This window comes from Rhinatrema bivittatum, chromosome 4 (genome assembly GCF_901001135.1).
Source record: "Rhinatrema bivittatum chromosome 4, aRhiBiv1.1, whole genome shotgun sequence".
NCBI lineage: Eukaryota > Metazoa > Chordata > Amphibia > Gymnophiona > Rhinatrematidae > Rhinatrema > Rhinatrema bivittatum.
In genome coordinates, this window is record NC_042618.1 from 376,733,955 (window position 1) to 376,752,457 (window position 18,503).

The following is an 18,503-nucleotide window of genomic DNA, read 5'->3' on the forward strand; positions in this document are numbered from 1 at the left end:
GCACAGTCTTTTAATAGATTGGGCCTATAGCCTCTTGATGGCAGTGTATTTCCTTCTGGAGTTCATAGGCTTTACAGAACATTTATGTCTCATTACAGCCTACACAGCAGTTTATGCCCTAATAAATCAGAAGAGCTTGGCAGAGACGGTCTTGACAGTAATGAATCTTTCTGTTGGCATTTCCACTTCACAGGCACAAATAATGAAGCAAAACTGCCCCATCTGGCCACTCGGTATGAGTCAAATCTCAGTGGAAAGAGGTTTTCTCAAGCATGACAAAGGTCATTCTGTGTAGCAGGCATGAGGGATAGCAGGTAGGGCTGTGAGTGACAGGGTGGAATGAAGCCATTTATGAGCTTTTATCATTGTAATTATATTTATTAGCTCTACTGCCAACTTCACCTCCATCCCCAAATCCCCACATCTGCAGTGGTGCCCTGACTCAGTCTAATCAAAAGATGTCCTTAACTGATTTTTTGCAGCTTATTTCCATGAGCTGGATATTTTTTTTTTCAAAAGGTGATTTAACAAGCAGCATCTTGCCGTAAGACAAGTTAAGTCCCTTTTAGTCTGATTCTCTTTATTGCAGCTGTGACTTTTATTTTATTTTCTAAAATAATTTGACAGATCTCTGGCTTTATTACTACCCAGTGTACATACAAGCATGTGGAAACCTGGAATAAAATCACAAGGTGGACATGCTGGCAAGCCCAGATAGGAGTTTGAAAAGGTTTTGGGGGAACAGGAGGTATTTCCAGGTTGGGGGAACAACAGGAGGTAATTCCACTGTTAGGTCTACTCTGTTTATTTCTGAGTTGCTGGACATAACTATCAGATTCTTTTATTATTTCTTGAACTGCTAAAAAAGCGGATGTTTCCCCAAAATGATACCACAGTCTATGTTATTTCTATAGTTGGAGATGTACAAACAATTCAGATTTGAAATAAGCAGACATCAGTCAGGTTCTAGTTAAATGGGACATGCAACTGTACCCGAGCTTTACTGCGAAAATCTATCAAATTTTCCTCAAAGATCTAGGGCAAGAGTGAACTAATTCTGATACGATCTGAAGATGATCCACCTACATCAATACATTGAGCGCACATACTTTTCCTACCTGTCTGAAATATATACGCTTGCATATTTTATGCACAAAAGTAAAGTAGGACTTGCTTGTGTTTGTCCCGATTTATGTGTATAAGTCGGCCAATTTTAAAACGTGTGCAAAAATGAAATTAACCAGTTTACCAATTAGTCCACCAGTTTGCCCAGTTCTTCTCTAGGTCATAGAGACCTTCCTGGTTCTTCAGCCTGAACTCCTCCCAGTTTACCCAGACCTCCCCCTCAGTCAGATGACCAATCCCTGTTAGTGATTGAGAACATGCTATGCCTCAAAGCTCCCAGTTACATAGTGTATTCCGGGAAAATATGTATTGATCCCCACACTGTACATGCAGTTCCCTACCCAGATGCAGGTGCTGTTGGCCAAGGCAGAGATGGGTAGCATCCATTTCACCAGCCAGAATGCTAAAATTGCATACATTTCTCTCTTGTTATATTGGGGTAGTTAGATAAGGCAGAGTTAGGCAGCAGTTCTAGTGGGATGTACCAGTAGGGTAGAGGTGATACCTCAGCACATATCTTAGCAGCAACAAGGGGGATGATGGAGGACTGGCAGTAAGGCTAGAAATACATGACTGTTCCTGGTACTTTTGTAGCAGGACTGTGATCAGGGAGCTACCAAGGGACTTGATGTTTTGCACACTTGCAACACCTAACAGTAAGGGATGTTCTGGGACTGGAGGCCAAGCAAAATGCAATGGTGTCCTACAAAGGCTGATAGAGAGATGCAGAAAAATGGGGTATTTTAAACCAGAATATGTAGGATAAGCAGCAGTTTTAGGACAAGCAGGAATCAGTGGGGTCTCCTCCACAACCAGCTTATTCATGATGTAGGCATCAGATGGAATTCCAACTATTTGAAGATGCAGAGATTAGCCGCGTGCATGTTATAAAATCAGGTGTCGGCATGCACAAGGGGGTGCACACTAGTGTACCTTGCACGCGCCGAGCCCTCGGGGAGACCAGCTGGCTTTCCCCATTCCCTCCCCCCCCCCCCCCACCTTTCCCTCCCTTTCCCTACCTGTCCCGCCCCCCCAGCCAGAAAAAAAAACCCGTACCTTTGTTTCGGAAGTTACGCCTGCCAGAGGCAAGCGTAACTTTCACATGCCGGCCGAGTGCTGTGCCAGCGCATGATCCCCCAGCTGAGTGCTGTGCCAGAGTCCTAGGCCACGCCTCCTGGACCACTCCGCCATGCCCCGCCCCCAGACTGTCCAGCCAAGCCCCCATTCCACCCCCTGCCTGCCCATTCAGAAAAGCCCCGGGACATGCGCGTGTTCCAGGGCTTTACGCGAGCCGCTGGGCCTTTTGAAAATAGGCCCGGCGCGCGTAACCACCCTACGCACGTAAAGCTTTAAAAACCTGCCCCATTGTTCTTATCTGGATAAATTCCAACTTATCCAGCTAATTAGCAGCAAAAGCGGGATAGGTTTTAAATCACCACTTTTCTTGGTAAGTCAGATAAGTCTAAAAAGCACTACATATCCGGCTAAGTCAGATAGCCAGATAAGCAGCACTTTTTAGGGTTATCCAGCTATCTGACTAAACAGGATAATGTTTTAATACTTATCTGGATAAGTAGCCATTTTGCTGCTATTTATCTGGATAAATAGGAACTTATCCAGATAAATTCTGCTCTCAAGATTTAGTCGGATATCTGGATAAGTAGTGCGCAACTGTTCTACATGTATATTTTACGTCTAGCTTGAAAAATATTACCTGCATAATTTATATGCATTTGCCTCCTGTACGTCTGCTTTTACACATGTAACTGGAAATTTTCTAACATGCAGGAATGAAACACGCAGAAATGAAATTATCAGTTTTACCAATTAGTCTTTCAGTTCACCCCATTCCATCTGCAGGTCATCAAGACCCTACTAGTTCTACAGCCTGAACTCCCCCATTTCACCCAGACTTCCCACCCAGTCAGTATCTCACTTTTAAGATGTTTATGATCACTTATTTCAAATATAGAGCAGGTATAAATATATGCGAGTATGCTGCCAAATTTAAATGTGTGAATTGCTTATAAAATAGCAGCTTACTTGTGTAAATAATGACCCTCCCCTTTTATACACATGCAGATTTACTCACATACCTTACTTACACATGTATTTTGAAGTTTATAAAATAGCATATACATGACTATATCATAATACATCTTGAGTCCCCATCATATAAGGGGAAAAATAATAACCTAAAAAATAACCTAAAAAAAATTCAATATACTACAGTTAGACCCCCATTTCCATAACTAAACTCAATTTTGTCTTGCTAAAAAGATTCCAGATGAAGAAGAAATACAACAATACACTTTCAAGGAAATTAAAAAAAAAAAAAAAGAGGCTCACAGTAGGAGTTCCTATTTTTGTAAAAAAAAGAAAAAAAAAAAACCCCGACTTTCCTTCTCATCTAGGTTTACCTTGTGACATCAGGGAAAATTTGAGTCTTTGACCACAAAACAACTGGTTCTTATTTTTAAAGTATTGCTGTAGAATTAATTCCTTGTCTGATTCTAAAACAATGTTATAATCAAGGTAGTCCTCAAAGTAGTATCCTGAGTCCTGTAAAAAAAGCTGTTAAAATCAGAACTCTCTGATGGGGCCAATCTATCAAAAGTACAACTCTTTCAAAATTCACCTTTAAGTCTATGTATTAATTGTTATGCATGCTATTCCAAAGTTTTCTGAAAGGAAAACAATGGTCTACATAATTCAACCATCTTCATGTCACGAATGTGTGAAAAATGTATTGAAAACATCCAGGGCAAGATGAAAATAAAAACCATATTAAATGTCTGTCAATTATGCTCCTCCTTAAAATACACTTGACACTTAACTCTAGGAAGGCAATAGGAGGATATGTCTGTATATCCATGAGTACCATATTTTCCGGCGTATAAGACAAGTTTTTAACCCCTGAAAATCTTCTCAAAAGTCGGGGGTCGTCTTATACGCTGGGTATTGTCTTATAGGGCGTATACCGTAGTTGTCGCCGGTAATCCAAAGTTACAGCGTCTGGTGCATTCCCCGCGCCCTCGCGCCTCGAGTCACTCCCCCGGATGCTGTAAAAGCAAGCCCCTTTTGCCCAGCACTGACCAATCAGGCAGTGCGCCTTCGCTCCTCGAGTCACTCCCTCCCCTCACCGGATGCAGTAAAAAAGTTCATTCTGCGCTCCCTTGCTCCCCGATTGGCCGGTGCTGGGCAAAAGGGCTTGCCGAAGCAAGCCCCTTTTGCCCAGCACCGACCAATCGGGCACGCGCCTTCGCTCCTCGAGTCACTCCCTCCCCTCAACCGGATGCAGTAAAAAAGTTCATTCTGCACTCCCTTGCTCCCCGATTGGCCGGTGCTGGGCAAAAGGGGCTTGCCGAAGCAAGCCCCTTTTGCCCAGCACCGGCCAATCAGGCAGCGCGCCCTCACTCCTCGAGTCACTCCCTCCTGCTGTAAATGTTGGAATGCATTGGAAGAGGGGTAGTCTTATACGGCGAGTATATCCCAAACTCTATATTTTAAACTGTAAAAGTTGGGGGTCGTCTTATACGCCCAGTCGTCTTATACGCCGGAAAATACGGTATATCAGATTCTGAACAAACCTACAGTAACATAGTAAACATAGTATTGATGGCAGAAAAAGACCAAATGGTCCATCCAGTTTGCCCAGCAAAATTCTCATGGTAATAACTGCAACTCTGTGCAGGTTACCCCCATGTTTCTGTTGAGGATAGTAACTGTCACTCTGTACAGGTTACCCCTAAGCCTGCCTTATATATTAACAAAACAACATTTTTACTGAGTGAGGAGCCTTCTTGAAAATTCAGACAATGCTGCTTGATGAGCTTTGCTTTTGAACTTGGCCATAGAAGCCGTCCTGTGCTTTATCCCTTATGCTTAAGTATCAATACCCTGGACTGTAAAAGTCAGGACCCAAGTTGGTTGTCCTCTGAATCCAACTTCCTTTTTTCCCCTTACGCCATCAAAGCGGAGAGTGATGTCAAAGTAGAGAGCAGTTGCATCAAAAGCATCAAGGCTTAATGGTTAAGGGTAGTTATCCACATTGATTATTCCCCCAAATAATTTGAGTAAATTTAAATCATAGCCATCATACTAGGCACTGCCGGTTCAAAGATCGGTAGTGCCTAGTAGATAAGTAAGATAAGTTTTACTTGCATCAAAAATTAAAAACAAAAATAGACTATCTGGCCATATGATTATGCATAAGGCAAGGAAAGAACCGGTAATGCCTAGTATGATGGCTATGATTTAAATTTACTAAAATTATTTGGGGGAATAATCAATGTGGTTTTGTATACTGATTCCCTTGTAGTTACATGCCATTGGTTGATGCACATTAAGGGTAGTTATCCCCATGCATATTGTTAAGAGTAGTAACTGCCACCAAGCAGGTTACTGCCATGCACCCTTTTCCTCATTTCCATCCTTCAGCCTTTAGGGATCCACAGTGTTCATCCCATGCCGCTTTGACTGTTTTTGTGTTCACCAATTCCTCCAGAAAAGCATTTCAGGCATCCAATACACTTTCCATAAAGAAATATTTCCTGACTTTGGTTCTGAGTTGTTCCCCCCTGGAGTTTCATTTCGTGACCGTTCTACTGTTTCCTTTCCAACAGAAAAGTGTCATTTATTATTATGGTACTGTAGGAAATCATCAACAATAGGAAATATCTAATGTGATAGATGTTATGTGTCCCTTTGAATCAACAATAAATTGCCTGAAGTCTTTTAAGTCTCTTGGTTGCTTGCTTTGCATTTGTGATTAGCTAAAGGCTCACATTAGCCAAAATGGTGGTAGATCTGAATGATACCAGATCTCATCACCTAGCTCATTAATTATAAAGCTGTAATAGATTTAGGTGGCTGCATCTGTTCAAAGTCTAGACTTCATTTATGCAGTCATTTAAACTGAAGCACATTTTGTAACAAAAATGTAAATTTTCAGTTTGTTACAAAGGAAACAAAAGTGAAATCGACTTACCCAAAATCTGAAAATTTTCAGCTATTTTCAGTTCATTTAAAAAAGGCCTCTTCAGACTTCCCCACTCCTCAGATTAAAGAAATATATATCATTCAAATCATTGCTTAAATATATTTACTTCTTATGAAATCAAAGTCTTGAGAATATATTTATGTTCGCTGCTACCTTATTTAGTTAAAGACTTATAAAGCATTATGTTATTTCGACTTCAATAACCAAATGTCATGACTCTAAGATTGAACTGATACTCTATAAAGGCTTAGGGGTACATTTTATAAAAAAAAGCGCGAGCGCGTACTTTTGTTCACGCACCAGGAGCAAACAAATGTATGGCGGATTTTATAAGATATGCACGTAGCTGCGCATATCTTATAAAATCCGGGGTCAGCACGCACAAGGGGGTGCACATTCCTTCCGCCTCCCCCCACCTTCCAATCCCTTCCCCTACCTAACCCACCCCCCCCAGCCCTATCTACACTGCCCCTACCTTTATTCCCAAAGTTTCGCCTGCTCCAGGCAGGCGTAACTCGCATATGCGGGCCGGTTACCGGCGCACCAGGTTCCGGTCCGGGGACTGGTCCAGAGGCCGCGGCCATGCCCCCTGGAATGCCCCGGGGCCGTAACCATGGCCACAACCACACCCCCGGAATGCCCCCAGATGACGCGCCACCACGACACGCCCCCCCGGCACGCCCCTGACACTCCCCACCAGGAAAGCTCCGGCACTTACGTGCATCCTGGGGCTTGCGTGCGCCGCCGAGCCTATGCAAAATAGGCTCGGCGCGCGGGGGGGGGGTTTGGGGTAGGTTTTCGGGGGTTACGCGTGCAACCCTTTGAAAATCTATCCCATAATTTTTATGATTTACTGCTTACCTGGTGGCAGAAAAGAACTTCTGAAACGCAACCTTTTATACTTTTTATAAACAGATGCATTTTGGGGAATACGTTTTTGCTTTGTTTAGTCTATTTCTGTATTCCAAAAGCTTAAATATTTATGGGAATAATTTTCAAAACTAACACTAATAACTAATAACTAAACTAATAACCAGTAAGAAAATGGAGGTGGTGATGCCCTTGTATAGGTCTTTGGTGAGATAGGTTGGAGGAGGTCCAGAGAAGGGCTACTAAAATGGTTGGGGTCAGTATCAGAAAACCTATGAAGAGACTGAAGGATATGAATATGTATGAGCTGGAAGAGAGGAGGTGCAGGGGTGATATGATAAGACCTTCAGATACCTAAAAGGTTGTAATCTTGTGCAAATATCAAACCTATTCAGTTGGAAAGAAATCAGTAGAACTAGGGATCTCGAAATGAAACTCCAAGGAGGACACCTCAGAACCAATGTCAGAAAATATTTCTTCACGGAGGGGGTAGTGGATACCTGGAACGCTCTTCAGAGGAGGTGGTGAAAATCAAAACACTAAAAGAATTCAAAAGGGCATGGGATAAATACTGTGGAACCCTAAAGGCTAAAGGATGGAAATGAAGAAAAGAGTACATGGAGTAATTTGATGGAGCGGAAGTTATTATCCTTAACCACTAAGCCTTGATACTGTTGATGCAATTCAATCATTGCTCTCTGCTTCAACAACAGGGAGGAAATGGGAATTGGATTCCTTCAGCAACCGAGGGCCCCGATTTTTATGACCTGGGGAATCAAATATGGGGGTAACTTGCTGATGCGGCAGTTACCACCCTTAACTTATAAGATTGATACTTTGATGCAACTCAAACATTGCTCTCTGCTTCAATGGCAGGGCATAACAGGGAATTGGATTCAACAGCAATCAATGAGGGCTAGTGTGGGAAACTGATAAGCATGGAAGTAACGGGGAATTGGATTCAAATAGCAACCAACGAGGGCCCTGACTTTTATGGTCTGGGAAACAGATAAACAAAGGATAACCTACACAGCACATCACAAACTACCATAAGCTTACTGGGCAGACTGGATGGACCATTTGGTATATGTATGTGTGTGTGTGTGTGTGTGTGTGTAGAAACAGGGCATTCAAAGGCTTTCTGGGGTGTGGTTTCGAAGTATACACACATTTACATATTTTATAAATGGAGTAAATGCATACGTCATCAAACATGCATGGGACATCATCCGCAGGTCACGCCTAACATCATGGATGAGGAACAGGTCACCTTTATTGGCTGCAATGAAGTGTGTGAGTGGCTATACATCTCCAGCCATAAAATCTGGCTTCCTCACTCATGGAGGCATGCTGCTGATGTCCCTGTGCTGCCAGAAGTGTTAATGCTACTCACAGAAAGTATGCATATAACTTTTCTGCATGTATCCCCCTCCCCCATTCCCAATTATCTTGCAAGGCATTCCAGGAGCCCTGGACCAACTCCGTCGGTCCTTGTGTTCTTGGTGCTTGGTCCCTTCACTTGGGGAAGAAGATGTTAGTGGGTGGGATTTTCCTCCCTTCACCCCAAGAAAACAGATGGGACTATGAACTTGCAGTATTTACAAATGTATACAAGCTTAATACACTACAGGGCAGATTTTAAAATCCGTACGCGCATAAATCCAGGAGAATTTACGCGTATGGGGGGTTACACATGCCAGGCCTTTTTTCAAAAGGCCCGGCGACGCGTGTAAAGCCCCAGGCCGCGTGTAAGTCCTGGGGCTTTTCTGAATGGGCGGGCAGGGGGGTGGGACAGGGGTGTGTGGGACGGTCTGGGGGCATAGTGTGGTGGTCCGGGGGCATGGCGGGGCGGGAGGCATGGCCGAGGACTCAAGCACAGCGGCTTTGCCAGGGGATCTCGCGCTGGCAGTCAGCCGGCACGCACAAGTTACGTCTGCCTCTGTGAGATAAAAGTAATGCCTACCTACTTGTGAGATAAAAGTAAGGGGGTTTTTCTTCGGGCTGGGGGGCAGGACAGGTAGGGGAAGGGAGGGGAAGGTGGGGGGGGGAAGGCTTCTGGCCTCGGAGGGAATGGGAGAAAGCCAGCTGGTGTTCCGAGGGCTCGGCACGCACAAGGTGTACTAGTGTGCACCCCCTTGCACATGCCGACCCCTGATTTTATAACATGCGTGCGGCTGTGCGGTGGAGTAATTCACTTGGCTGGAAGAATTGACCATCGTCTTTAGCAAAGAGCTAAGGAGGGACGCCCACCTCGTCAGATGGTTTCATTGGCTTCTGTGTTCAACCGACCATTAACTTCTTCTGGTGCTCTAGGAACCGCTTCTTCAGAGACAACGGCAGAGGAGCCCATGTAGCTAGGGCGTACACCACTTACGGCGGAAGAGAGAAGACACCGTCGAACATTAGGGTTGTATTTGTATTGTGGCAGCAAGGGCCACTTTCTAGCTCAGTGTAAGGATCGGCCAGAAAACGCCAGAGCCTAGGCTGTACGGGGAAGCTACTCCTAGGTTGCGTTAACTCTGCTCCTCAATGTACTGTGCCTGTCACATTGGAATATTCTGGAGGGTCTTTTGAGACTCTTGCTTTCATAGACTCTGGAGCTGGAGGGAATTTCATTTTGTCTGATCTGGTGCAACAGCTTCGGATTCCTATTCTTCCATGTAACCCTCCGCTGTGGATCACGTCTATCCGAGGAACTGTGCTCCCAGGAAGTATCTCTGCTCGCATGGCTCCTCTCAAGCATAAAACTGGAGTTCTACACTCAGAGGAGATCTCCTTTTTGGTTCTAGAGAAGGCAGTCCATCCAGTAGTGTTGGGATTACCATGGTTGCAGCAGCACTCTCCTGTTATTCGATGGGACACTTTACAAATTGCACAATGGGGTCCTTTTTGCTTCATTAATTGTCTTCAGATTCCACGTGCCCCTAGCATACCTTTTTTGCATACCTCTGTATTGCTCCCCACGCCTTACGCAGAATTTGCAGAAGTATTTTCCAAAAAGAAGGCAGAGTTATTACCACAGCATCATCCATTTGATTGTGCTATAGAACTTTTACCAGGAACCAAACCACCTAGAGGAAGAGTTTATCCTTTATCTTTGCCAGAAACATGAGCAATGTCACAATATATCTCAGAGAATTTAGCTAAGTGGTTCATCAGACCCTCTAAGTCGCCTACTGGAGCGGGTTTTTTTCTTTGTAGGGAAGAAGGATGGATCCCTGAGACCATGTATTGATTACAGAGGTTTGAACCTCATCACTAAGAGGGATCGTTATCCTCTTCCGCTTATTCCTGAACTCTTGGACAGATTACAAGGAGCTAAAATTTTCACTAAGCTCGATTTTCGTGGCGCTTACAATTTGGTCCGTATCCGACCCGGAGATGAATAGAAGACAGCCTTCAATACTAGGGATGGACATTATGAGTATTTAGTGATGCCATTCAGACTGTGCAATGCTCCAGCAGTCTTCCAGCATTTGATGAATGAGGTGCTTCGAGAAATGTTACAAACCTCTGTTATAGTTTATCTGGATGATGTACTAATTTACTCTCGAGACCTAGAATTGCATCGGAAGCATGCAAGGCAGGTATTACAAATTCTTCAAGAGAATCATCTGTATGCAAAACTTGAGAAATGCATGTTTGAGCAACAGTCCTTACCATTTCTTGGATACATAGTCTCTGCAACAGGGTTTCAGATGGATCCCGAAAAGGTCTCTGCTATAAAGGATTGGCCTCGTCCTAAAGGAATAAAGGCTTTACAACGTTCCTTGGGTTTGCGAAATTTTACCGACAATTTATTCCTCACTATTCCCTTAGGGTTGCTCCTCTTACCGCCCTTACCAGAAAAGGGGCCAATGCTGTGGAATGGCTGCAAGTAGCTTGTCAGGCCTTTGAGGACCTTAAAGAAGCCTTCTTACAAGATACTTGTCTTCATCATCCTGATCCGCTACATCCTTTTATAGTGGAGGTGGATGCTTCCAATATAGCGGTAGGGGCCGTTCTCAGTCAGCAATCCAGTACTGGGAAATTGTTACCTTGTTCATATTTCTCCAAGAAGTTTTCCACTGCAGAATGTAACTATAGTATTGGAGACAAATAGCTTTTGGTGATCAAATTGGCATTCGAAGAATGGAGACAATGGCTTGAAGGTGCTGTTCACCCTATCACAGTGTACACCGATCACAAAAATTTAGAGTTTTTGAGTCGTGCACAACGTCTAAATCCTAGGCAAGCTCGTTGGTCTCTTTTCTTCAATCGTTTTGATTTCACACTATGTTACCGACCTGCAGCTAAGAATATTCGGGCGGATGCATTGTCTCGCAATTCAGAATTAGAGGAGGAGGGGGAACTTTCTCAGTACATTCTCGACCCGGCAAAGATCAACGTATCTTCTACGAGGGTAAGCTCTCTCGGAAATAAAGTGGTTCATAGACGGAATCATCAGGAAATTCTTAGTTGGGCCCATGACTCCCTCACTAGTGGTCATGCTGGCCGTGAAAGAACTTTGGATCTTCTGAACCGATATTATTGGTGGCCTAACATAAGACAAGATGTTTGCACCTATGTTGAGTCGTGTCCCACTTGTGCTAAACAGAAACCTCAAACAGGACAACCTTGGGGCCTTTTGCAACCCTTGCCTATACCAGTAGAGCCATGGACACACATTGCCACAGATTTTGTGGTAGATTTGCCTGTTTCAGAGGGAAATACAGTCATCTGGGTAACAGTGGACCGTTTCTCTAAAATGGCCCACTTTGTGCCTCTTCCCAAGTTACCTTCAGCACCAGAGTTAGCCCAATTATTCACTCAACATATCTTTCGAATCCATGGTCTACCACAAATCATCGTATCTGACTGGGGACCTCAGTTTACTGCCCGATATTGGATGGTGTTATGTAAGAAATTTGGAGTCCAACTCAACCTGTCTACGGCTTTTCATCCTCAAAGCAATGGGCAGACTGAATGAATGAATCGTTCCTTGAAAACATTCCTGCACGTCTTTTCTTCAGAGAGACAAGATAATTGGGTTTCACTACTCCCTTGGGCCGAGTTTTCTTACAACAATCACACGCATACTGTTACTGGGAGATCGCCCTTTCAAGTAGTGTATGGGCGGCAACTCAAACCTCCCATGCCCCTGCACTATCCGTTCCTTCGCCAGCTGCTCAACTGTCTGCATTACAGTTACAGAACCTATCAAGAGGCTATCTCGATCTGCAAAACTAGCTAAGAAATGTGCAGACCGACATCGACGACCAGCACCTGTATTTCTACCTGGCAATAGGGTTTGGTTGAGTACAAAGAACCTTCATCTTAGAGTTCCATCTAAGAAATTAGCTCCCAAGTACTGTGGTCCTATTCGAGTGTCAGAGAGAGTGGGGCTAGTATCTTACCGGTTACGCCTGCCCACTAATCTACGTATACATAATGTGTTTCATGTTTCCCTGTTAAAACCATTGATCCTTTCCAGGTACCATCGTCGGCCTCCAGAACCTGCGGAGTCTTCGGTTCAAGATGATGTGACCTATCAGGTCCATGAGGTCCTTGATGTTCGTTTTTTCCAACGACGATGGGAGTACCTTTTGGCATGGGAGGACTGCGGTCCGGAGGATTATACCTGGGAACCAGTTCGAAACATCTTAGACAAGTCACTCCTGCGACAATTTCACTTGGATCATCCTGATAAACCGGGCCCTTTGAGGAGGGAGCGTAAGGGAGGGGGTACTGTTGCGGTCCCAGTCACTAGGCTAGCGACCGGGTCCTTACCTTATTTTTTATCTGGGAGGCCATGCTGAGTCGCAGTAAGTTTGGGCCTGCTAGGCTGTGCTGCGGCGGCGTTTCCACGAGGGAGACGTCGCCGAGATCTGGATTTGGTCCCACCCCTCGGATGCACATGCGAGAGGATTTTGAATGGCTCAGTACCTGGAGGCAACGGACAGCTCCTTTGCTGACGTCAGACGCCGGCAAGCTACTTAAGCCGACGTCTGTCTGTCTAGGATTGCTTTGCAAGAAGTTTTCCTTCAGAGAGTTTTCCTGATCCTGTGACTCCTGATCCTGTGACTCCTGATCCAGTGGTTCCTGATCCTGTTCCAGTCCACGGTATATGTTTTGGATTCCTTTGTTGATTTCCTGGCTTTTGACTTCGGCATCTCTTCGTTTCTCCTGTCTGCTGCCTGCTTTGACTTTCGGATCGTTTTCTCATCACTTTGCTCCTTCGACACCTAAGTCCCAGCGGTCCAGGTCCTTACGGGCTCCTCCCAGGGGGATCTTGGGCTTCCAGGGTGAAGACTTCATCTTTGTTACTCCCACCTAAGTCCCAGCGGTCCGGGTACTCAAGGGCTCCTCTCGGGGGTACCGCAGACTTCCACGGTGAAGCTTCTTCAGAGCATTCAGTCTGCCAGCCGCCAACCCGGCCTTCTCTTCAGTGGAATCCAACTACTCTTCTCCACAAGGCCGGCCCACGGGTCCACATTCCTGGTTACAACAGCATGTATGTTATAAAATCACTGCATTCATGTGTGCACCCTGGCAAACATGCACATGTGTGCCTGTGCTTGGGTCTTAAATTTTATTTCTTAGCTATTCCCGCGGCGATCCGTGACCGTCCCGAGCGAAGGCCTGCGCAGTCGGCGCCCAGACCCACCGGGGTAAGGCCTCCTTACACTGCTCTTACCTCCGCTGGGCCCGGGCTCGACCACGCGGCTTCCTGCTCCGTCTCCCGGCTGTCCTGACCGCCGAGAAGGTCCGCCCCCAACGTGCTGCCAGCCAATCAGACGCGGCCCTGAGGCCCCTTAAAGGTGCCTGAAGCTCCGGGGATCTTCCTCTTCGTGCTCCCGCGGCGATCCGTGACCGTCCCGAGCGAAGGCCTGCGCAGTCGGCGCCCAGACCCACCGGGGTAAGGCCTCCTTACACTGCTCTTACCTCTGCTGGGCCCGGGCTCGACCACGCAGCTTCCTGCTCCATCTCCCGGCCGTCCTGACCGCCGAGAAGGTCCGCCCCCAACGTGCTGCCAGCCAATCAGACTCGGCCCTGAGGCCCCTTAAAGGTGCCTGAAGCTCCGGGGTTCTTCCTCTTCGTGCTCCCGCGGCGATCCGTGACCGTCCCGAGCGAAGGCCTGCGCAGTCGGCGCCCAGACCCACCGGGGTAAGGCCTCCTTACACTGCTCTTACCTCCGCTGGGCCCGGGCTCGACCACGCAGCTTCCTGCTCCGTCTCCCGGCCGTCCTGACCGCCGAGAAGGTCCGCCCCCAACGTGCTGCCAGCCAATCAGACTCGGCCCTGAGGCCCCTTAAAGGTGCCTGAAGCTCCGGGGATCTTCCTCTTCGTGCTCCCGCGGCGATCCGTGACCGTCCCGAGCGAAGGCCTGCGCAGTCGGCGCCCAGACCCACCGGGGTAAGGCCTCCTTACACTGCTCTTACCTCCGCTGGGCCCGGGCTCGACCACGCGGCTTCCTGCTCCGTCTCCCGGCCGTCCTGACCGCCGAGAAGGTCCGCCCCCAACGTGCTGCCAGCCAATCAGACGCGGCCCTGAGGCCCCTTAAAGGTACCTTCATCTCCGGCGCCGCGCGCCGAGCGTCACGCGCCGAAGGTGCGCGACAAAGGGGCCCGCCCCTTTGTGCGCCCCTTCAGGCAGCCCCTTCGGACCGCCCTGAAGGACCCCTGAAGGACCCTTGAGCCTCCAACTGGACCCGTTCGCCGTACCGCTGTCCTCGGCCCAAAATACAGCTGCCTGCCTGCCAGCCCTCAGCCAGGACCCACCGGGACCCTGGAACACTGGAGTGAGTGGACACCACCCTAAATAACTTATCTCCTCCTCCACAGGAGTTAGTTTCCAGCTAACATTCCAGCTAACAGCGTACAACCTATTAATACCCGGTGCTTCTTAGCACTGCACAACCTGCACTATTTATCTAGCACATATATCCCGCAACATACCTCCTAAGTTGCTCAACCTGCACCTGTGCCATTTGCATTACCCAATCTGCATGATGCATTATCTGCATTGTTTAACCCGCATTGTCTAAACTACATTAATCTGTTTTGTTGGTATTCCACCTGTATCATCTGCCCCTCCCGCACTGTTTTTCCTATCTGCATCAAATTGCTCTATTTAATCTGCACTGTTTTAATCTGCATCAAATTGCTCTATTTAATCTGCACTGTTTTAATCTGCATCAAATTGCTCTACTCAGTCTGCACTGTTTTAATCTGCATCAAATTGCTCTATTTAATCTGCACTGTTTTAATCTGCATCAAATTGCTCTATTTAATCTGCACTGTTTTAATCTGCATCAAATTGCTCTACTCAGTCTGCACTGTTTTAATCTGCATTGTGCTCTCTCCCCCAGCAATACACACTGAAACCCTAAGCCCCGTCCTGTATTCGCCTACTGCTACTCTGCCTCCTTCTTGCCTACCCCTCTCTCTCTCTCCCACCACCCCTCCATCATCAACCACAATGACCACACAACACATCCGCCGCATTCACCTCCCCCACAACAGACGCCCCCATCTCCTCCCCCTCCGACCACCCCCCTCTTACAAGTCCCTTCTTCCCATCCTCTCGACCCCCCTCAACCAATTTCTAGGACTCACTACCCTCTCTATCATTTTGTTCAACGCCCAATCACTCTCTAAAAAAACCCCTATTCTAAATGACCTCCTCACTGATGCCAACCCAGACGTCTGTGCAATCACGGAAACCTGGCTCAAAGAAACCGACATAGTCCTCTTGAACCAGCTACCGACCCACTCCTACGAATTCCTATCCATTCCAAGACCCAAGAAAAAAAGGAGGCGGCATCCTCCTAGCCTTCAAGAAGCACCTCAGTCTCAAACTCACCCACTCCACCTCCCCCACCAAACTAGAAATTGGCCTCTTTAAGTCTCCCTCGCTACAGATTTGTCTTATTTATGCCCCTCCTGGCTCCATTGAACGGGACCCCTCCCCCTTAATCGAATTCTTATCCACCAACATCAACACTGAAATTCCTTCCATCATCCTAGGAGATTTCAATCTCCATGCTATTTATCTAACAGAAAGTTTTCTGTCAAGATAGGAAACGCCAACTCCACTCTCTACCCCCTGGCTCAAGGTGTTCCCCAAGGTTCCTCCCTCTCCTCTACCCTCTTCAATATCTATCTCACACCGCTATGCCAGCTCCTCACAGAACTCGGCCTCAAATTCTACCTCTATGCAGATGATGTGCAAATCATCATTCCCATTCACAACTCTCTCTCAGACGCCCTCGCATTCTGGAACACATGTCTTGCCAACATAAACGATTTCCTCACCAACATCCACCTCGCCCTAAACTCCGCTAAAACAGAGCTGCTCCTCATCTCTCCCCACCTCCCCCCAAACCCCTGATCTCTAATGACCCAGCTTTTAATACTATAGCATCCCAACCTACTGTAAGAGACCTTGGGGTAACTCTTGATCAACAACTCAATCTGAAAAAACAGATCAACTCCATCCTCAAAGCAGGTTTCTTCAAGCTCAGTATTCTGAAGAAGCTCAGACCTCTCCTCCACTATCATGATTTCCGCACTGTTGTCCAAGCTACCCTTTCCTCAAAGCTTGACTACTGTAATGCCCTCCTCCTCGGTCTACCCTCCTCGGTCTACCCTCCTCCACTACCAAACCCTTACAATTGCTCCAAAATGCAATTGCCAGGGTTATCACCAACACTCGGAAAGCCGATCATATCACCCCTATACTCAAAGAACTCCACTGGCTCCCCATCGCATCTCGTATCCTCTTTAAAGTCTTAACTATATTACACAAATCTATCCACTCTCACAACTCCAACTGGCTGGATGAACCCTTCTGTCCTATACGTTCTGACCGACCTATTCGCTCTGTCAACATAGGTACCCTCTCCATTCCCCCTCTGAAAAAAGCCCACCTCTCCTCCACCAGAGATCCCGCGCACTATCCATTGCAGGTCCTAAACAATGGAACGCCCTCCCTACCACGCTCAGGCTTGAGCCATGTTACTCCAAGTTCAGAAAAAAACTTAAAACATGGCTCTTCCAACAAGCCTACCCTGTCTAATCTTCACCCCCCCCCCCCCCCCCTTTCAGCCCATACCTCCTTTGAACCTCCCCCCTCCCCTTCCAGCCCTACCTAACCTTACCTTCTTTGAACCTCTGTATATAGACCCTTGGGCCCTTGTAAGTATATAGACCTTGTAAGCAACCCTTTTAAGCCTGTATATTCAGTCCTGTAAATAGCCTGTATATTCAGTCCTGTAAATAGCCTGTTCCAGTTTTAATGCTTCTATTTCATTGCCTTCTGCTCTATGTATACTCCTCCCTGTTTCCCCTCCCTGTTAATTGTAATTTCAGCCTTTCAGTTACAATGTGAACCGGTATGATGTATGCTTACTAATGCCGGTATATAAAAAGTTTTAAATAAATAAATAAATAAATATTTGGGGGTTTTAGTTCCTACTGAATACTACCATATTTGCATTCCCAAATGATCAACTATTATTATCCTTCCCCTTTTACCCCAAGTTTTAGCCATGGGAAGAAATGCAACTGGGCCATTGGGTACTGCTAGTTATGGTGGGCAATTTGTTGTCCAAACTGCTACTGCTATCTCTTCTGCTCCACATCTACTCCACTCTACTTGTAGGTCCAGGCCTTCCAGGGGGAGGGGGGTGCTACTGGGGTCCACACCCTTTTAGGGGCCAGATTTGCCTCCTGATATACTACTGTGGTCTGTGCCCTCCTGGGAGACGTTAATTCAGTTCTTGATCACCTGCTTGGGTCCACAATCTCTGGAAGTGGGACCCTATTTCACCTCCAGTTCTTCCTCTGGGGTTCATGCCCTCCTGGGGGACCTGACATCATATCAACATCAGCCGCTAGGGACCTTGCCCTCCTGGGGGACCTGATGCCACCTCCTGATCAGCTAATGGAGTCCCTTGTCCTTCTGGGGGAGTCAGTGTCAGCTATGTATAGCCAATTTCCTTAGGGTTTTCTCTCTTGGTGGGAAGGGTTTCCTTTGTTCAGACTTATAGCTCAGCTAGGCTCATGGCTTGCTTATTATTTAGTGATTATGGTTATCATCGATTCCAGCTCAAGTCTATGACCAGTTATTGGCTTTTTCCAGCCTGGAGGGACCACCTTTCAGCCATAAGGTCAAGGCTCATGTAGGATTTTGGAAAGAGAATAATTGCAAGCTCTTCTCTCCTGCCTGGCCTTTTTTGTTTTCTCAGAACCAGGTATCCAAGAGTTCTGACTCACCCCCCTTTTCATTCAGGAAGAGAATCTGCTTATGTGGTAGGTTGTTTTTCAGGACATTTCCCATGCAAATCCCTCTTTCAGGCAGAGTTCTGCAATTTAGGACTTTTTTAGTCTAATTCCTACAGTTTAGAACTTTGCCATTCTTCGTTTGTAAAATGATATTTCTCTGTAAGTCAGTAGCAGTAGTCATGGGGTTGAGACATGAAAATCCCCTAACATGAAACTCTGACTCATCTCTTCAATAGTCAT

The 18,503-nt window shown here is 46.5% G+C and overlaps 1 protein-coding gene across 3 annotated transcripts in view; it reads left to right on the top strand.

Annotated features, from left to right (window-relative positions):
• CACNA2D3 (calcium voltage-gated channel auxiliary subunit alpha2delta 3) overlaps window positions 1–18,503 on the top strand; it is a 1,571,161-nt gene that overhangs the window by 952,168 nt on the left and 600,490 nt on the right. The window lies entirely within an intron of this gene.